Source organism: Silene latifolia, chromosome 4 (assembly GCF_048544455.1).
Source record: "Silene latifolia isolate original U9 population chromosome 4, ASM4854445v1, whole genome shotgun sequence".
Classification (NCBI taxonomy): domain Eukaryota; kingdom Viridiplantae; phylum Streptophyta; class Magnoliopsida; order Caryophyllales; family Caryophyllaceae; genus Silene; species Silene latifolia.
In genome coordinates, this window is record NC_133529.1 from 59,235,102 (window position 1) to 59,258,278 (window position 23,177).

Here is a 23,177-nt window from a genome sequence, read left to right on the forward strand (position 1 = left end):
TTACCCGCAATAATTCCAAATATCACGCCCTTTATTGCTGTATTAATTGTGAGATCTTCCTATTCAATACTGCGCGTATATTCCTCTTATAATATTAGTTCCTGGTCTGATATCGTCCTGATATTTTGACCGCTGTCCTCTCCATGGGCTGGCGCGTGTCTTCATGTGTCCTGATAGCCTGGCACCCTGATAGTCAGGTTAAGGTGAGGTACTGATCAGGGACGTCTGCGGATTTCCAGGCCTAACAATATCTAATTTTACAACTAGAAAATCTATTAAGTGGGAAGAAATATCTTTTCCTGGAAACTGGACAATTGTTAAGGCAATGCCTCCACAACCTATTATGCAAACTAATTTGCTAGATGTTAAGCAACTCCAGAAGGAACGGTTACTATAAATTTTGGTGACAATCATTTTAGACCAAGAAGTAGTACTTCTAAATTAACAAGATTTATTTCTAATAGAACTTTTATTTCAGCCTTAGACCATGATCTAGATATTCCTAGCCCATCGAGATACTCAACTTCTCAAATAAGAGATGAAGACATTATTGAAACTGATGAAGATGTTTTAAGACTTCATTCAGATAAAATTTTAAAAAGACAACCCAAAAAGGATATAGAGACTATGTCTCAAATGAGTTTTAATTTTAATGATTAATACATCTTTATTGGATTTTACCTCTGGTTCAGAAGCCAGAAAGATTACTAGTAGTGAATTCAATTCTCCTATATGGGAAAAATTTAGAAATTGATTTTTTGACAATTTTGATGATAGTCATCAAAAAATTCTTCAAGATGAAATTTATGATTTTTGTATTTTAAAAAGGGAAATTATACATTTTGGTCCTTGGTATTGTGATACATATCTATCTAGTTATTTATCTGTTCTTGAGAGAAATTTCAAACTTTTAAATGGTGATGATTTAAAAGGAGTTTATCCTCCTTTACAATCTTTTAAGCTTGATGGATGCTGTTATATGGATTTTTCAAAAATCATTTATAACGATGTAGCCGTAATTACTATAAATCATATTAATGGTTTGATTAAATAATTATGCTAATCTATATTTAAAAATTCTTGGTGATCATATTGCTGATTTACATAAAAAGACTTACAAAGTCATTAGTTTAATCAATAATTTAGTTCAAGATAGAATGAACAAGTTTAAAACTACATCTTCTAGAATTCCTAATATTCAGGATCCACCTGAAATAAAGAATTTTAAATTCAAGTCTGATAAAAAAACAGCATTAACTGAAAAGTTAATTAGTACTTTGGCTGATAAGGTGGCCAGTCTTAGTATCAAGACCCTAGATGATGAATTAAATCAAGAAAATGATGACAGTGTTAATGTTATAAAAAAGAATAAATGGTTTGATAAGTCGATTAATAGACTATATTATAATACTAGACCATCACCAATGGATCTCCTTTATGAAGAGCAAGAATATCACATTAATAATAGTTATAGTGGAACCTATATTTATGAATGGAATATAGATTGTTATTCTGAAAAGCAAATTCATAATCATGTTCATAGGATGCTTATGTATTAAACTATTTGTAAAAATGCTAATAATGACGACGTTACTGTTGCTAAAATGATAGTAGCAGGTTCTACTGGCCAACTAAAGGGTTGATGGGATAAGTACTTATCTGAAGATAAAAGACAGGCTATGTATAACACTGTTAAAATTGGAAATGGTGCTACTTCACATCAGGCTGTTTATACTTTGCTCATAAATATTGTTGACCATTTTACCGGTCAATATGCTAATAATCAAGAATCAACTAGGACACTTTTATAGAATCAAACGTGTAAAAGTTTAACTGATTTCAGATGGTATAAAGACACATTTCTTTGTAGAGTTATGATGCTGCCAGAGACTAATAACTCTCATTGGAAAGCCAAATTTATTGATGGTTTACCCCCATTTGTTTGCTGAGAGAGTTAGGAAGACCCTTAGAGGTAATGAGGCTTCTATTTATTATGAACATTATAATTATGGACAACTAATAAAAGTTTGTACTCAAGAAGGGTTAAACCTTTGTAATGAGATTAAGCTTAATCAACAGCTTAAGCACCAAAATCTAGTTGAGAAACACCAATTGGGTGAATTTTGTGAACAATTTGATATGGATATGCCTTCTTCCTCTAAGAAAAAGAAGAACAATAATATTGATCATAATTTCCATAGATATAAGAAAAGGAAGTATTCCAAAAAGAAATTAGAAGATAAATCTCAAAGGAAATTTCAGAGACAACATTATAAAAAAGAATTATAGAAAGAAGGGCTATATTCCTTCCAAACCAATAAGATGTTTTAAGTGCAATAAAAAGGGTCACATGGCAAATGATTGCTGGACTTAGAAGCAGATCAATAATTTGGAGATTGATGATGATCTTAAAGATAAACTGTCAAAATTATTTTTAGACGATAATGAACTTAATAGTGAAACTGAAGGTAGTTCAAATAGTTTTAGTAATGATAATATCAAAATCATTGATAATGATTCTGATACTTCTGAATCTTCCAGTTCAGAATGTACACCTTGTGGTATGGAAAAAACCGATGTAAAAACTACTCGTTTTTAAGGGTTAGAACACTACGTTGGACTGTTCGGTTTATGTTGTAAATTACGTAGCGGAATATTAAACTGTTTATTTGATTTTTATATGTTTTTGAACGAAAATTAAAAAGGATATGACGTGAACACTCTCTCCTTCCTCGCAAGGGACTTGATTGCAACACACGACTGGTTTTTGTGACTCTCACCTCGCAAGGATCAACTCACACTCTAATCTCTCCCTCGCAAGAAAGAAATAAGACACTCAAATCTCGCAAGCAATAAGCAACAAGAAAACTTGTATTAATTCTCAAACTCAATGTGTTTGTAAAAACGGAATACAAAAGCCTCCTATTTATACTAAATAGACCGACCATAAACTCCCTAAGCTTCCCTAAACCACACGCCTAAACTGATAAGCAAATCGACCCTTAGGATGGCAAATTACTTTATTACAATTTTGATAAGATTAGGAAAGAAAAATTAAGGAAATAACAAGACTACCTTAAATTTATTAGCTAAATAAAATAAGGAAACTAAGATTAGGAAACTAAGATGATCATATAATCACCACCAACTATTACACGGTTTTGGAAACCGTTTGCAACAGCTCCAATTCATTGCGCTCCAAGTAACTTGACGACCAAGTAATTGTAGCGTGTTGACATCCTTGGAAACCGTGTTGCCAACTCCTAATCATTACTCTTCCATGTTATCAATTCACTAAACTAGAGCTCATTTTAATCCTTCAAAATATTTGGGACACATTTCGACTTCATTTTCAATATACTCTAATGCTCCCGCATCAAAGACCTTGTACTAGTCCAATTAAGGATGATTTTTATAATTTGGTATCGCAATTCCAAGAAAATTATATTAATACCCTTGATAATGATCAATGGATAAATTTGTTGAAAACAATTCAAGACCCTGAAACACGGTCTAAGATTATTGAAAATATTCTTAGCACTTCTCAAAGTACTAATAAGTACAATAATGATAATATCATTACTGATAGAAATCCTTATACCATGAAAGAAGTTTATACGCTTCTTCAGAATAAGAAGAAAGACTTTAATCCTACTACTACTTCTTTACATGATATTTTAAAAGAAATAGGTATTTTAAAGTCTGAGATAAAAGATTTAAAATTTCAAAATAAACGTAATGACAAAAGAATTTCTAATTTAGAAACTCTGGTTATTTTCCAAGAAGAAATTTTTAAAAATAATAATTGTAGATACCTCATTTCTACACCTTCCGCCAACCACCCAGTGATGATTGAGTCGCATGTTTGGTACACGGAACGATTTATGACAGTCCGTAAGTTTATCGTCAAGTGATAGCTCAAACACTTGTGTCTACCCCTTGGTCGTCATCTACGCACCGATACGGTCGTTTTGACAGTAATTAGAGTTTATTTGGATTCCGGGTAAAAAACCGCTTCATTTTCTAAGAAACCGTTTAAAATGCCGAGTCGGAATGTTCTAGAATATTCCGGATATTTATTCCATAATTAATTTTATAACTTTTGGTAAAATATCATCCATAAATCATATTTTACGGAATAAGGAAGTATAGATCTACCACAATTGCATAATAGAAACGCGGAAATATTTCTTCCGCAGGAGGAAACCTCTGGGGAAATGACGCAGCAGGTGCTGCGCCTCTTGGAAGGACCAGAGCAGCTACTGCGCCTCTTCTCCAGCCCTCTTTTGCTGTTTACGGAATATTTCCGTGATTTCTTTCCAAAGTTTGGGTCATTCCATAACTCTTCACATTGTTTAGTATAAATAGAGACCTCCGGTCTCCATATTTTTCACGCGAGTGTCTGTCCTTCTCTTCTCTCTTTGCATTCTAGACCGTGCTCTAAGCTTTCGACGCCTACGTGTTTGATCAATCGACCACGTAAGCTCAGATCATTCTGAGTCCCAGTCACGTTGCATGACCGACCAATATGACCACTATACATCAATCAATCAATTAATCTAAAATCCTGCAACGAGGGCACTTTCTACATACATTCGAGTCGAGAAATCACTAAACGTTAACTTAGTTAATCTCGTTTCGTTAAACATGTAAGTCTGAGGGTGTAAATCCCGCCTTTTTATTATATTTTATTTTTGTATCAATTAATATAAGATTCACGTCAAAAATACATTTAAAACCGATTTTAAAAACCTTTATTACAAACTGCTTTTACGAAACAACAGTTACCCGATGTCGAGGAGAAACGCAGCAGCAGCGGCGCCTCTTCGAAGAGTTGCAGCACCTGCTGCGCCTCTTCCAGAGGCTGCCGCTGCTCCTGCCCTTCTTCTTCTTCCTTGGGTTTCTGTGGTTTTGTTCTTTTGTCCTATTTTTCTTATTTTCTTTCATTCCATTGTACATAGACCATGTTTTAATATTCTCCTTTCAATTATAACGCTTTATACTCGACTTAAATCCCTTATAACTCGATATTTGCGGGTTTTCATCATAAATTCAAACTCGGATTTTAAAGACTCGATTTATCCATATCAAGTTTCTGGAATTCATCCTTTGTATATGTCTTCTTTGTTTAATTCCAGATTGTTTTGTTCTTTCCAAGTTCGTTCCTTTTGTGTTTTCCTTCATCGTAAATAAATCTAATTCGTATTTAATTTGTTTTTAGCCCGATTTAATTCGTTTCAATCCGTGTTTATCGCTATTGTGATGGTTCCAGAAGTAATTAAACTGCTAAATCACTTTCACTTGAGTCCAAAGTCGATAATTGATCGTAAAACATACCAACGAACATTAATTACCCGCGGTTCTGACTTCACAGTCAGAGCTCAACTCAAGAACAGACGCAGGAATAGCTGCGCCTCTTCTAAGGGACGCAGAAGATGCTGAGCCTATTCTGAGAAGATCTCTGTCCCTGAACTTCCGTTCTCGCTTTGACGTAGCCATTAATTACATAATTAATTAACTAATAATCGTAATATCACTCTCAATCTGTCCTATTTTGTCACCTTAATTTCTAACCTTTTTTTCTTTTCTTTAAATTTTCGTTTCGAGAGTACTTTTGACGTAAATCAATTAAATCATTGTAATTCATTTTAATTTCAATTATCATTATTTATTTATCGTTATTTGTTTATTGTATTTATTTATTGTATGGTTTATTTACTTGTTTTCACATGTAACAAATTCTTAAATCCCAATTCGACATAATTGATTATTAAATTCTTTGTTCACCGACATAGTCTAATCTCACATGCTAGGATTAATCTATTGTTTGTTGCATTGCATACATATGATCGACAACGCATCAAATATGAATAATTTCCCTAATCATTAGTAGAGGCCGCTATCGAGGCGGGCGGGATTAGGTATTCAGTAAAAGGACTTCCTAATACGTACCCTCACCCCTTACTCCAGATCTCTGTGAACATCCGAGTTCAATTGCATCCACGAGAGTCATTCTAGACATAGAATGCTAAGGGTAACGAGTTCTTAGTGTTCATGTCATTGCTTTGTGTTCATGTCACTGCTTTGTATTCGAACGATTCCAATTTCCCATAAAAATTGGTGGCGACTCCACAAATGCACGCTTATTCGAGCGCTTCCGTGCGCGGTGTGGCCCATGTCCACAATAATTTAGTTAATAATGATGATAATCAGATTATTAATTTGGGAGATGATCAATTACATAAAACCCCTGATAAATCTAATAAGTTTCTTCAAACTTTAGAGATTATCACAGGCCATAAATGGTATGTAAAAATTTTACTTCGGATTGATAATCAATATTTTAAAAAATTCACTGCTTTAATTGACACTGGAGCAGACTTAAATGTCATACAGGAAGGGTTAATTCCTACCAAATATTTTGAAAAAATAACTCACACTTTATCTCAAGCAGGTGGAGATAAACATGATATTCAGTTTAAACTTCCAAAAGCATATGTTTGTGTCAATGACACTTGTATTCCTTTAAGTTTTTTACTTGTTAAAAATAAACTTTCGATTCAATCATACTTGGAACACCTTTCATCAATAAAATTTATCCTTTTCAAAGTGTTGATAAAAATAGGTTAATTGCAACTTATAAGGATAAAACTATTACATTCAATTTTATAATGAAACCTTTTGTTAAGACTTTACATGAAATGTATGATCAAATATCTTTAAAAGAAAATCAATTATGCTTTTTAAAACATGATGTTAATATTTTGACTATAAATGAAAAACTTAATAATCCTAAGTCAAAAGCAAAAATTTCTGAAATTAAAAACCAATTTTCTTTAGCTGTTTGCAATTATCATCCAAATGCTTTTTGGAGTCGGAAAAAACATATAGTTGACCTCCTTTATGATGAAAATTTTAAAGAAGAAAATATTCCTACCAAGGCAAGACCTTGTCAAATGAATTCAGAATATTTGTCTTTTTATAAAAAAGAAATAAATTCTCTTATAGAGAAAAAACTTATAGAACCATCCAAATCACCATGGTCTTCTACAACTTTTTATGTAAATAAAAATGCTGAGAAGGAACAAGGAGTTCCTAGATTAGTTATTAATTATAAACCTTTAAACAAAGTTTTAAAATGGATTAGGTATCCTATACCTAACAAAAAAAATTTACTTGATCGATTATACGATGCGATCATATTCTGTAAATTTGATTTAAAACCTGGTTATTGGCAAATTCAAATTAACGACATGTGTGGGTGTACGGCACCATTTGCTGTAAGCCGATAGAAGGCGCTGGTCCATTAGCTCAATGGTCTTAGTCACTCTCTTCGCCACAATCTCACTGCCAAAGCCAGGACAAGTACTGACAGGTCCACATAAAACTGTAACACCACGCAAGGGCCGAGCAATAGAAGTGGGGAAAACCCCGGGAAGCCGACTCCGAGGATCCTCAACAGGCCAAAAGACCTCCGTCTTGGAGACATTAAGATGCAGTCCAAAACGAGGGCCATCAGCTATAATCAAATCCAAAACCCTTCCCACCTCCAAAGTGTTCCCAACGATGGTGCCATCATCCAAGTACCACGCCTGCAAAGTAAGGTCAAAAGAATCCCGGATTTTGCACACCAAGGGATGCAAAACCAAAGCGAAAAGCAAAGGACCCAAGGGATCACCCTGCTGGACACCCTGACAAGACCACAAGCAATGCTCCCCATAAAAAAGATGGGCAGGGCTGGAGTAACAGAACTCCACCCAACGGGAAAGAACCGGGCAACGACGGCGGACTTCCTGAAGCATGGTCGTACGATTAACAAGGTTGAAAGCATTTTGGAAATCAACCAGCAACATAGAAAGTCCCACCTCAGCACCCCGAGCCTCAATGAGCCGATTCAAGGCATGTAAGATAGCCTCTCCTCCACCAGACACACCCACCCCAAACTGAAGACCATCAAAGTAAGAAGACAAAGAAGGACCAACCAGAAAAGCACCAACCTTAGAGAGAAGCCGTCTCCAGACAGTGCCAACGGCAATAGGACGAACACCAACACCCGGTTTAACAAGCGGCGTGAGAGGGGCGCTGGCAATGTACTCCCCCAAAGCTAGAGGACACCAGCCCTCAAGAAAAAGATTAACCATTCTAGTAATAGAAGTTATCAAATCATCAGAGATAGCCACATCAGTGCCACTCAAACAGTCCATAAGGTGTTGGGCACGAAAACCATCCCCCCCACAAGAAGTACCGCGTGGGAAACTCCGAATCATATCTAAAACCACTGTCGAAGAGGCAACCAGAGGATGATGATCCCCAGACAAATGAGGCAATGAAGGAGCCGGGGCGACATGATGCTTCTCACGCAAGGCCACAAGAGTGGCATCGGAGTAGGAGGCGACCCCAGAAGAAGAAAGCACCCGAACAGCAGCAGTATAGTGACCATCATAAATATTCCGCCGACATTGCCGGAGGTTAAGCTCACTCAAATCAAGATCCTCCTCCACATTAAACAAAGAAGGACCCTCATCAAAACACTCCTGCAACAGCTGCAAACCCTCCCCCCCCCCCCCCCAAGCAAGGATAGCCCTGACAATACTCTCCTCCTGACGCTGGCGCCGAATAGCAATCCTACACTCAAGATTACTCCGAGGAGCGAAAGTCTTAAGCAGACAAAGTGGTAAAACAAGCAAACCAATCCAGCGGGAGAGATCACTAGGGGAACCAGCCACATCATCCAGGGCTCCTTTCAAAGCCCGAGAAAACCCAAGACGACACTTAGGAGGAATAGATTTCACGGTGCGAAGGCCCAACGACAATAAACGATCAAGCGAAGATATAGACCACTGAACAAGTTCAACACTATCATCAGAAGAAACCGAAGTAGAAGGAGCCAAAGGTCTCGGAATACCATTAATATGAAAGCTGTTGATGTGACCATAATTGGCGCATATTTAGCCCCCGAATTACTCTTGTTTCCATGTTTTTTAGTGCTTATTTGGGTCATTTCTTATCTTTAGTTCTTTGTTTTGCATATTCTTTGAGATTTTGATCCCTTGGTAGGAAAGGAGTAAGAATCTTGCATTTTCGTGGCAAAACAAGACTAAATTGATCAAATTCAATGACCAAGCATCAAGGAGAGACAAGATTAGAAGGCCTTTGTACATATCATAGTAGAAGAGCAATGTTGAGAAAGGATCCTTGAGTCCCCAAGGAAATCCCCAAGGAATTTATGAAGAAAAGGGAAGAAAAGAAGAAGTTACCACGCTGACTGACAATCCGAGCGGATTGTCAACAATCCGCCCGTCCTGCCCTTGCACAATCCGAGCGTCCCACTGAATCCGCTCGGATTCCCCTCAAGACAATCCGCCCGGATTCCCCAGAATCCGCTCGGATTCCATCGCCAAAATCCGGCCGTCCCGACCCTAATCCGCCCGGATTCCTTCACAAAGACGGGTTGCCTTCTTCAAGCTACGAAAAGAGAAGCCCTTCTCTCCAAAAATACCGGCTTCTCCTTGCTCAACTTAAAAAGTGTAATTACTAGTTTAGCCCTTAGTTAACCCTAATGCATCCTCCCTAATTTTCACTATAAATACCCCATTAGTCTAATTAGAGGAGCATGTTCTTCTTATCAATAATTAGTGTAGTTAATATCAATCAAATCTCTCTTCAATATTGTAATCAAGTATTAAGCAAGTTTTAATCCAAGTTTTAGTTCTTTAATCTCTCTTTTGTTCATCCTTTATTTTGGGTAATTGAAGATTATTTGGGTTATTATTGGGAGATTGACAACCTCTCAATCTAGCATTCAAGTACTTCTATTATTCTTGCTTTATTATTGGAATCATTAGTAGGTATAATCTCTTAATCCCTTTTTAATTATTGTTAATTACTTTCATTTATTCATCATGTTTCATATTGTTGGTATGATTGACAACCTTGCTAGCATGATCAAAATGATAATGAGTGAGTAGTCTCTTAGCTAGGGTTAATGGGTGATTAAGGGAAACCAACATGGGGAATGATTCATGCTTAAATTAATATGCTTTCATATCTTATTTGCTTGCTTGTTTTGATCTCAACTCATGCACATGTTATATTTGATGAAATGCTAAGCCTATGAATCCTTGCATTTACTATCATCTCCTGTCTTTTCAATGAGACTTGTAAGACATAACCCAACTCGAGTCTCATTAGACCATGCATGTTGTTGAGTAGGGGAGATTAAGTCGACTTGTAGGTGTTGTACAATCTAATCGATTCGGCTCCGGGACCCAAACTTTCCTAGGATTGTAAGATATAACCCAACTCAATCCATCACAACAATAATTGCTTGCTTATAATTTGAGAACATGTTTGTATGATCATATCCCATGATTCCCCTATGATCCCATGACACCCTAGTGCCTTTAATAAATTGTTTACACCCCTTTAATTCATCTTGCTTGTTTATTTTCATTGTTATTCTAGTTTAGTAACCTTCTACATCAACCCAATTTGTGACACCCCTTAGACACCACTAGTTACAATAGAAATCTCATTTCAACTCCCGTCCCTTGGGATCCAACCTTTACTTGCCTCTTTACTAATTGTAGAGTTGCTTGTTAAGCTATAAATTGTGTTTTGATTCGACCGTGACCAACGACCACATCTATTTATTTGTGAATACGAAACGGACCGATCAAAAATGGCGCCGTTGCCGGGGACGGTGTTTGTTTGATTTAGATTTCCTTTTTGTTATTAGTTGTGTCTTTCTTCGCCTTGAGGAAGTAAAAATCCTCAAGGTTTGTTCTAATCATTTTTCGAGTTGTTTGATATTTTGCGAGATGGATTTCATAGACTGTTTTGTAGAGGACCACTTGAGTATCCCCTACTTCAAGGATCCCATGCAAGCATTAGAAGCCTTAGAAGCAAGTGAGGCTAAGAGCATGTATTGGGAGTTGGAGGTGGATCTCTTCGAGGCCGCTCTAGCTAACAAGGAACTTACTCATGCACAATCCGAGTTGGTGCATAATATTCTAGTAGAAGCATGTCAACCCGTAGAGGATGAGCAATCCATCCTAGAGGATATTTTGCAAACTCAAGAGCAAGAGGAACCCATCATGGGATTTGAATATGATGAGGTTGATGAAAGTGAAGTTGAGTATGCTATGAGAATGGAATGTCTAATGGAGATGGAGCAAATTCTCAATGAAACTCCAAAGGAAGAAAGTAAGGTACAAACTCCTACTTTGAAACCCCTTCCCCTAAATTTGAAATATGCTTACCTTGATGAATCAAAGACCAAACCCGTGATTGTTAATGATAGACTTGATGATGACCAATTGGGAAAATTGCTTAATGTGTTGAAACAACATGAGAAGGCTATAGGTTATAGTCTAGATGACCTTAAGGGGATAAGTCCCGACTTTTGCATGCATAGAATTCATCTAGAGGACGACCATAGACCTACCATTCAACCCCAAAGAAGATTGAACCCCACATGCAAGAAGTTGTCAAAGGAGAGGTCATGAAATTACTTGATGCGGGAATCATATATCCCATATCGGATTCTTTGTGGGTTAGCCCCGTTCAAGTGGTACCTAAGAAAGGAGGTACCACGATAGTGACAAATGAAAAGAATGAATTAATACCCACAAGAATGATCACCGGTTGGCGTATGTGCATTGACTACCGGAAATTAAACTCCGCAACAAGAAAAGATCACTTCCCCTTACCATTCATTGACCAAATGCTTGAGAGGTTAGCCTCTAACAAATTCTTTTGTTACCTTGACGGGTATTCGGGATTCTTCCAAATCCCTATACACCCGGATGACCAACATAAGACCACCTTCACATGCCCTTATGGTACTTTTGCATATAGGAGGATGCCTTTTGGATTATGTAATGCCCCCGCTACTTTCCAAAGATGCATGATGAGTGTCTTCTCCGATTACCTAGAGACCATAATGGAAGTTTTTATGGATGATTTTAGTGTTTATGGAAAGGACTTTGACTCATGCTTGCATAATCTTTCTCTTGTATTGCAAAAATGTGAAGATGTTAGTCTTGTTCTAAATTGGGAAAAGTGTCATTTCATGGTCAATGAAGGAATTGTTTTGGGTCACTTGATTTCGGAAAAGGGCATCGAGGTCGATAAAGTTAAAGTTGAGGTGATAGAGAAACTCCCACCTCCCGTGAATGTTAGAGGGGTGAGAAGTTTTCTCGGTCACGCGGGTTTTTATCGTCGTTTCATAAAAGATTTTTCGAAAATAGCAAAACCCCTCACTCAACTTTTGCTTAAAGATGCCCAATTCCAATTTACTGACGAGTGTGTTGAAGCTTTCAATAGAATCAAAGAAGCATTAATCTCGGCACCAATCATTCAACCCCCGAATTGGGAGTTACCTTTCGAGATTATGTGTGATGCTAGAAACTACGCCGTTGGAGCGGTTCTTGGCCAACGGGTAGGGAGAGCTCTTCATGCCATCTATTACATAAGCAAAACCCTCGACCCTTCTCAAGTAAATTATGATACAACCGAAAAGGAGCATGTTTCCATTGTATATGCTTTGGACAAATTCCGTTCCTACTTGCTTGGATCCAAGGTGATTGTATTTTCGGATCACCGTGCTCTTCGACATCTCTTGATAAAGAAGGAGGCAAAACCAAGATTGTTGAGATGGATTTTGCTTCTTCAAGAATTTGATTTGGAAATAAGAGACAAGAAAGGAGCCGAGAATGTAGTGGCGGATCACTTGTCAAGAATCCGGTTTCATGATGAAAATGGAGAAACCCCGATCAATGACTCATTTCCCGACGATATTTTGATGGCTATTCAAACACAACTTGAAAGGCACATCACCCCATGGTTTGCCAATTATGCCAATTATATTGTTGGAAAAGTGCTCCCTCCAAACTTGAACCTCAACCAAAGGAAGAGATTCCTATTCGAAGTGAAGAGGTACTTTTGGGATGACCCAAACCTCTACAAGGAGTGTAGTGATGGGCTCTACCGGAGATGCATCCCTCAATGGGAAATCCAAGGAATCTTGGAAGGATGTCATTCATCACCCTACGGTGGGCACCATGGAGCAAGAAGAACCGTTGCAAAAATCCTCCAATCGGGCTTCTATTGGCCTACAATGTTTCAAGATACAAGAGAGTTCATCATTCATTGCGATGCTTGTCAAAGAACGGGAATATATCTTGGGAGGAACGAAATGCCACAAAGAGGCATCCTAGAGGTAGAAATCTTCGATGTTTGGGGAATTGACTACCAAGGGCCCTTTGTGACATCCAATGGGAACAAGTACATCCTTGTGGCCGTCGATTATGTCTCAAAGTGGGTGGAGGCAATTGCCACCCCAAATGATGATGCGAAAACGGTCACCAAGCTTTTCAAGAAGATAATTTTCCCAAGATTTGGAGTTCCTAGAGCAATCATTAGTGATGGAGGAACACATTTCCATGAGAAAAAGCTTGCATCCCTTTTGACCAAATATGGTGTTCAACATCGAACCGGCTTGGGGTATCATCCTCAAACAAGCGGTCAAGTGGAAATTTCAAATAGACAGATCAAGCAAATCCTTGAAAAAGTTGTGAACAAGACTCGGAAAGATTGGAGCACAAAGCTTGATGATGCTCTTTGGGCTTATAGGACGGCTTACAAGACTCCCATAGGAGCCTCCCCCTACAAACTTGTATATGGAAAAGCATGTCATTTGCCAATTGAATTGGAGTATAAAGCTTATTGGGCAATCCGAGCACTCAATCTTGATCTCAAATTGAGCGGTCAAAGGAGGATGATTCAAATCCAAGAGTTGGAAGAATTCCGACTACAATCCTATGAGAATGCAAAGATTTATAAAGAAAGAACAAAATTACTTCATGACAAAAGAATTCGACAAAAGGCCTTGCACAAGGGAGACAAAGTCCTTCTATTCAATTCCCGCTACCGACTCTTTAGGAAAGTTGAACTCTAGATGGATGGGTCCTTATGTGATAACCGAAGTTGGGAAATATGGAGATTTCGAACTCAAGGCCGAAGATGGAAGCAAGTTCAAGGTAAATGGTCAAAGGTTGAAGCCATACTATGAAGGAGCATTCATTGGAGAGGTCGAGGCTACCTACCTCGGGCCTCCTCCCCCTTGAAAGGACCATCTAAGGGAGAGTTTGGTGGAGTCCTCCCTAAACCACCACTTGTAAATATACTAACCCCCTAACTTGTATTTATTTATTGCATTTGTTTTAATAATAGCATGAACTCTTTTCATGAGCGTAAGTGAGGGAGGGTTTCTAATAATTTCTGAATGAAGGAAGGAACAAATGCCCGAGTGTGAGGACGCATGGAAGAAAGGAGAAAAAGTCAAAATTCGCTGCGTGAATCCGTGCGGATTCCAGAGAATCCGGCCGTCTTGTCAGAATCCGGGCGTATAGGGGAGAAACCGCACGTCCAGCTACGCTGAGAAATTGAAGATTTCTGGACTGAGGTCGAATCCGAGCGGCCTGTGAAGAATCCGTACGTCTTGAGGAATCCGGCCGGATCTGAAGAAAGACGCCCGTCTTTTCACCTATGCATTTCAAAGAAAAATCTCTGTACTGGAATCCGCCCGTCTTCTCAAAAAGACGCCCGTCCCACCTTGAAAGAATCCGAGCGTCTTATGCTCGGGACGCCCGTCTTATGGCGTCAAAATTTTGGGATTTTACTCTGTGGCAGAATCCGGGCGTATTGCCCAGAATCCGCCCGTCCCGTGAAGAGAGAATCCGAGCGTCTTCGCTTTAAATCCGCTCGTCTTCTCGCTATTTTTCAACCCGACTTTTTCCAATTAAAATACCACCCCACCACACATACTTTGACACATCACTATTCCTTCCACTTACCCTATAAAACCCACCTCCTTATGACTCCCATACATATCCAAATCACTCTCTTTACCCTCAAAATTAAAAATCCCCAATTTTCTAGGGTTTCCAATTCTCAATCAACAACGAACATCCTTAGCAAATCTTCAAATCAAAAGAACCCAACAAAAGAAGCAAGAATGGCACCAAGGAGATCCTCCTTTAGAAGTGCAAGAAGACCAAGGATAGTGGGAAGTTCCTCTACCTCACATCTCAACACCATTAGAAGGGAACATGTAGAGATTGTAGATCTCACAAGGCTCGATGATTTCTCGAATGTGGAATTCCTTGATGATGTGCAGCGATTGGTCTTCCACCGACTCTTAAGTAAGAATATTCTTCCCACTAAATTTCTTTGTCATGATACCTTAAGAAAGCTTGGAATTTTTCACCAAGTAGAAGCACTCTTTGAGGTTTTTGGTCTTTCGACTCTCTTTCGCATGTTTGAACCAACCTATCGGTCCCTTGTGCTAGAATTCTTAAGCTTTTTGAAGATTACAACCGTAAACAAAGTGATATGCATAGAGTTTCGGTTGGAAAATGTTTCTAGGATGATGACCCTTGTCGAGTTTGCCAATGTGTTCGGACTTGATGTTTCGCCTACCCGAACATCAAAGCCCAAAAAGTATAATGTTGCACCATTGTGGAGGGCCATGACGGGCCGGGATTTCATTCTTACCAAAGAGTGTCTTGCTTTTCACATCCAAAACCCGATCTTGAGGCTTACATATCGATTTCTTTCGGGTACTCTTTTCGCCCGCCGAGATCCGGCCATTGTCAACCAATTGGACCTTGTATTTATGGAATCATACCTCAACATTCAAGGGAGAGATAGATATCACTTCAACGCACCTCTAGTTTTGCTAGAGAAGTGGGCAAGGTTTAGAAATGGGGATGATGATGGAATGAAGCACATAGTGAATGGTGGACTCATAACTAGACTTGCAAAGCACTTCAACCCAAGGTTCAATGAGAACAATGAGTACACTCCACTTACGGGGGGAACAAGAATTAATGAAGATCTACTTGTCGTCCAACACCATTGGATAACCCTTGAGGGGGTTGATAAGAGGATAAAGTGGTTGACAAAAGGGAGCTATCCACTCTATCTCCCAATAACCGATCTACCACGGGTCTCCCCAAGAAGAGGAAGCTTGTCCCCAATGCCCTCCTACCTCATCCCAAGTCAAACAAGGCAAACTCCACCTCCACAAAATCCACCACCACAACAAGAACAACAAACTCAAAATGAGAAGATAAAAGTGCCTCCTTACCCCTTTCCCTACCAACCATATAACCATCCAAATCCCTTCATCCTCCCCCGTGACGACTTTGTCACGGGAATTTTGCAAGATTTACACTACCGTCAATATGAGACCTCCGTAGACACTTATTATGCTCTTTACCCCCAATACTATGAGATGGCTCAAAAAGGACGGATTAGTGAGGAAGGAGCTTTCCCCTCATGGGCTCAAATGGAATTGCTCTTTCCCAACTCGGAGAAGGCTAATGAAGGGGCGAACGGTCGCAAAGGGGAGGAGAGTGGCGATTCTTGTGGAGGTGATACGGTGAAGCTTGAGAGTGAAGATGAATTCATGGACCCAAGTTTAAGTGATGCTTCAAAGGATATTTGGGATAGCGATATAGAGGGAGATGATGCGGATGCCTAGGAGACTACTTCATCACTAGGTGGAGCAAGCATGAGCGGCCACCTAAGTTCAAGTGAAGTTCTCTCATCTCTTCTCTTTATCTTTATTTTTCATGAAAAGAAGTTTGTGTCTTGTCTCTTTGTATTCTATTTAATTTTGATCATTGTTGGTTTAGTCCTAGCAACATCAAAGGACTCACACCTCGGTACCATTGAGGTGTTCTTATTGTTCCCATTTGTAAAATCCAAAATGACAAACTAGTTTCATGCATAGCATAGTGTGTGCATGAACTATACCCATCCTTGGACATTAACAATAGTGTCTCACTCAACATGGGGAAGTTAATGCATACACAACGGGAGGTAATCTAAATTATCCTCTCCGTCATAACAAAAACCATGCATCATGTAGTGTAGCTTAGTATAGAAATCATGCATCATCTTTGCATAATTTCCATCATTTTGGCCATTGAGGACAATGCCCATATTAGTGTGGGGATGGGAATTCTAACATTTAACTCTTATTCAAAAACCCATAAAAATTGAAAAATTTCAAAAATCATAAAAATTGAAAAAATTGAAAACCCAAAAACAAGTTCATTTCCTTTGTATATATTGTCTTGTATATATTGTGTTTGTTTTATCCTTGTTCACATTGATTGACTACGCCACATCCGAGACATGAGGATATTGAAGACCGCATGGTATGATCTTTCCAATCTCCTTTTTCCTCTTTATGTTAATGACTATGTGGCTTTATTTTGATTGATGCGGTATAACAATGTGAACTTAGGACTTGCACTTAGATTATATGTCATATTAGTTGGTAGAATCATATGCATTAGGATGTTTATATGTTAGTTGCATCATGGCATGTAGTTGCATGTTAGAAAAATTTTGCGAAACCGTCTACTAGGGAAGCTTGACAAGTGTATATAGGCCCTAGTAGATGCTTTTTCTTCTTAAGACTTTGCTTGTTAGAATGCTTGTAAAACACCCTAGGATGTGTCATGCTAGTATCCTTTGACCCATGGATTAAGGCCGAGTCAAGAGTACCTTGTGGTGTGATAACTCCTTGGCTACCGTTTATTCCAAGGTGACCCTTGAAACCATGCATACATCCATCATCCATGTTCTACCATATATTTTTGTCATCAAAGGGAATGGGCACAAAAAGAAATCAATTTGAGTTCAATGAAATGAAAAGTGAAAGAAAGTTTGCAAAAATGCATCAAAAGAAAAGAGGAGCAAAAATAGACTCCTAAGCTTCAAATACAAGGCACCCTCGTTACTAATTGGGGTGACTTTGAAAATATTCAAAAAGAAATGCAAAAAAAAAAAAAAAATTGTCAAGTATTGAAATGCCAAAAATCAAAAAGAAATGGCAAAGAAAGTGTTCTCAAATGTCAAATGCCACAAGAAATTGGGGGGAAAACAAAAACAAAAGCAAACTCCCAAAGTGAAACTCAAATATCTATTGATCCCTTTATCCATCATATCCATTTTTGTGCATGGTAGAGAGGGGACGACCCTTCTTCTTGTCTAGGCAAGAGGGGGAATTCCGCGATCCTCCAGTGTTTCTAACGCCATAGGGAGTCTACTCTTGACAAAAGCATTTAACGATTGAGGACAAAGGTACCCTAGCTTGACACAACTTGGAGGTGATTTATTGGTATCCTTCTAGGCTTAGTAGTTTGAAGAAATTGCATCTTTGAAGGAGTGTGTACCCTTGAATTACTTCCCTTGTAGATAATTTCCGCCACTTAGATGAGGAAAGTGGCTATTCTTTTGTAGATGCATCCATTATATGTTTTTGTGTGCTTAATGTTTGGATGTGTCGCCATTTTGGCAAGACCCACCTTGCCTTGCAAGAAGGCATCCTACCTCATGGTTGTCTTGTTGTGAGTTGAAGGGGCGGAGTGAGACCCGCTAATTGTCTCATATCGGCTATATTATTAGGATAGGTTAGTATTGGTCCTAGTCTTAGTCACCTCTTTACTCGGGACGAGCAAAGGTTCGGTTTGGGGATATTTGATGTGACCATAATTGGCGCATATTTAGCCCCCGAATTACCCTTGTTTCCATGCTTTTTAGTGCTTATTTGGGTCATTTCTTATCTTTAGTTCTTTGTTTTGCATATTCTTTGAGATTTTGATCCCTTGGTAGGAAAGGAGTAAGAATCTTGCATTTTCGTGGCAAAACAAGACTAAATTGATCAAATTCAATGACCAAGCATCAAGGAGAGACAAGATTAGAAGGCCTTTGTACATATCATAGTAGAAGAGCAATGTTGAGAAAGGATCCTTGAGTCCCCAAGGAAATCCCCAAGGAATTTATGAAGAAAAGGGAAGAAAAGAAGAAGTTACCACGCTGACTGACAATCCGAGCGGATTGTCAACAATCCGCCCGTCCTGCCCTTGCACAATCCGAGCGTCCCAGCTGGAATCCGCTCGGATTCCCCCTCAGCAATCCGCCCGGATTCCCCAGAATCCGCTCGGATTCCATCGCCCAAATCCGGCCGTCCCGACCTTAATCCGCCCGGATTCCTTCACAGCACGGGTTGCCTTCTTCAAGCTACGAAAAGAGAAGCCCTTCTCTCCAAAAATACCGGCTTCTCCTTGCTCAACTTAAAAAGTGTAATTACTAGTTTAGCCCTTAGTTAACCCTAATGCATCCTCCCTAATTTTCACTATAAATACCCCATTAGTCTAATTAGAGGAGCATGTTCTTCTTATCAATAATTAGTATAGTTAATATCAATCAAATCTCTCTTCAATATTGTAATCAAGTATTAATCAAGTTTTAATCCAAGTTTTAGTTCTTTAATCTCTCTTTTGTTCATCCTTTATTTTGGGTAATTGAAGATTATTTGGGTTATTATTGGGAGATTGACAACCTCTCAATCTAGCATTCAAGTACTTCTATTATTCTTGCTTTATTATTGGAATCATTAGTAGGTATAATCTCTTAATCCCTTTTTAATTATTGTTAATTACTTTCATTTATTCATCATGTTTCATATTGTTGGTATGATTGACAACCTTGCTAGCATGATCAACATGATAATGAGTGAGTAGTCTCTTAGCTAGGGTTAATGGGTGATTAAGGGAAACCAACATGGGGAATGATTCATGCTTAAATTAATATGCTTTCATATCTTATTTGCTTGTTTGTTTTGATCTCAACTCATGCACATGTTATATTTGATGAAATGCTAAGCCTATGAATCCTTGCATTTACTATCATCTCCTATCTTTTCAATGAGACTTGTAAGACATAACCCAACTCGAGTCTCATTAGACCATGCATGTTGTTGAGTAGGGGAGATATAACCCAACTCAATCCATCACAACAATAATTGCTTGCTTATAATTTGAGAACATGTTTGTATGATCATATCCCATGATTCCCCTATGATCCCATGACACCCTAGTGCCTTTAATCAATTGTTTACACCCCTTTAATTCATCTTGCTTGTTTATTTTCATTGTTATTCTAGTTTAGTAACCTTCTACATCAACCCAATTTGTGACACCCCTTAGACACCACTAGTTACAATAGAAATCTCATTTCAACTCCCGTCCCTTGGGATCCGACCTTTACTTGCCTCTTTACTAATTGTAGAGTTGCTTGTTAAGCTATAAATTGTGTTTTGATTCGACCGTGACCAACGACCACATCTATTTATTTGTGAATACGAAACGAACCGATCAGCTGTAGAGGCCATCAACACACTCCGTAGGCACCACAATATCACCCCGACTATGCCGACATCTAGTGCGAGTGGTACGGGTTTTAAAGCACACCCCACACAACCCGAGCCCTATCCGTCTCAAAGTACTCTCGGCATTGAAATAAACAGTCGAACTATCAGTAAGAGTCTGACGCGTAAGTTCCAACGCACCATTATGACAATGTCGGTCCTGAAAATGTTTCTGCCATGTAGCCTTAGTTAGGCCCTTACCAAAACCTTCCCGACACGCATGAAGACCCGAAAAAGGACAATGGTACCGCACAAGCTCAGGCATGAAGCCAAGGCACCAAGTTGTAAGCAAAGAGCAGCAACCCGCACCAAGTCCTGAATCGAGCAGCCACCACAAAAGACCGAGGCAGGGGCAGCACCCACAAACAGCGACAACCCAACAGTGGCAGGCAAAAAACAACAGCTTAAAAATGGCAAAAAACTACCGTTACTAATCTTCAATAACCGGCCAACACCACTCCAGACCAACCACCAGGAAAAGAAACCAATCCCGACAGCCAATAGCAGCAGCAAGGGCAGCCACCACACCCAGGCCGCAACTGCCACCCAAAAACGCAGCTAATGCTCGACGAACCAAAAACAACAGCGAAAAACAAAAGAAAAGCAAAACCAAGCAAAAGCGACACACCTACAACGAAAACTCAACCTCAGTTGAGGCCCTCTCCGGCAAAGGCAATGGCAGTACAAGAGAACTGCAAAAAAAAAAGGCAGAAACTCGCTCACCGAAAACCCGCAAAACTCCGATCAACAAACCCAAGGCAACGGCCGGCAAACACCAGACCACTGGCACCACGCTGTTGCAGATGAACGGAATAGATGACCCACAACACAAAAGAGCAAAGACGGCCGACAAAATGACAAACAAGAACCAAGACAAAAACCCTATCGCTGAAATGCCCTAACAGAAAAACAGCAGGATAGTCAATGACGACGGCGTCGTGAGGAGGTCGGCGGTGAAGGTTGGCCGGCGGCGACGTGAGGTGGCCGTTCGGCGTGGCAGCAAGATCGATGATGGGTGATCGCCTCTCCTGTCGTTTCTCCCTCTCCTCTCCTCTCCTCTCAAAATTATTATTATTATTATTATTATTATTATTATTATTATTATTATTATTATTATTATTATTATTATTATTATTATTATTATTATTATTATTATTATTATTATTATTATTATTATTATTATTATTATTATTATTATTATTATTATTATTATTATTATTATTATTATTATTATTATTATTATTATTATTATTATTATTATTATTATTATTATTATTATTATTATTATTACTATTATTATTATTACTACTACTACTACTATTATTACTACTACTACTATTACTACTACTACTACTACTACTACTACTACTACTACTACTACTACTACTACTACTACTACTACTACTACTACTATTATTAGTATTATTATTAGATTTTGGATCATATGAGAATGGCACAAGCGTGAGAACGGTGAGAACGCGCGTCAATCGTTGGATCTTGTCTGACGCGGCTAATCTAAGGGCATATAACGCGCTTCTTCCTTAAGCTTTGTCTTTCTTTTTTCCTGAAATTTACCTCGCGCTTCTTCGTTAAGCTTTCTTTTTTCGGTGGAATGTAAGTAGTATTAAGCTCAAAAATATCCAATTTACAACTGTTTCCCCACTTTCAACTAATCAAATCTAACTCCTATAATATATTAGTATGTAACAAAATTAACATCATTATAAGAATCCTATCTTTGTACACCAGGACTTATCATCAACCTTCATAGAACCCTGATGAACACTAACCATACGTTGTTTGCAGTCAGTTTGTACCAGTTGAGCTATCTTGCCAGGATGCATGACATACCCCTCCAATCTAGAGATATTTCGATTGTGCCAGATATGATAACACGTGCTCACCATAGCTGCCATAGCAATTTGTCTTCTGAACATAGATGGACATTTCAAACGAATAAATTTCTTCCAATCTAAAAGTGCAGTACCAGGAATTCCCAACCAGTGAGCTACTCTTTGAAAACATTGCCTTGCAAAAATACACGCCTGAAATAAATGTTCATGAGTCTCCATTTCCACACCACAAAGAAAACAATCAGTATTATCAGCTATCCCCATCCTGTGGAGTCTATCCAAAGTGAGAAGTCTCTGATGCTGTATGAGCCAAATAATGAAGCTGTATTTTGGGACATTGTATCTATTCCATACCAGATTGTACCAGGGAACTTTTAGAGTAGGTTCCTGCATTAGCCATCTGTAACCATCAGCAATAGTATAACATTGATCACTGCCACGCCATTTGCCATTAATGTATCCATTTTTAAGTGTTTCTTTTACTTCACAGATCTTACGCCAAGCCCAGGAACTGTAAGCAGTAGGTCTATAAGTCATCCAGTGAGTGCCTTTTAGATATATTTTATTAATCCATCTGATCCAGAGGTGATGTGATTTACTAGCAATCCACCAGACCAACTTTCCAATGGTTGCCACATTCCACAGTTTACTGTCAATTATACCCAAACCCCCATTCTTTTTACCTTTACAAAGAATATTCCAAGCCACTAAGGGAGCTTTAGAGTACTTGTCCTCACCTTCCCAGAGAAAAGTCCTACATAATGCTTGTATTCTATCTATGACACCCACAGGCAGAACAAAAATCTGAGACCAGTGATTATGAATAGTGGAGAGGACAGACTTAACCAAAATCAATCTGCCTGAGTATGAAATTTTCCTGCTGTTCCACCCTCTGATCCTCTTAATCATTCTATCCACCAACATATTGCAATCAGCTTTAGTAAGTTTCCTATGAGAAATTTGAACTCCCAAATATTTAAATGGAAGCACCCATTTCTTAAACCCAGTGCCATGGAGAAGTATCTGTACAGTAT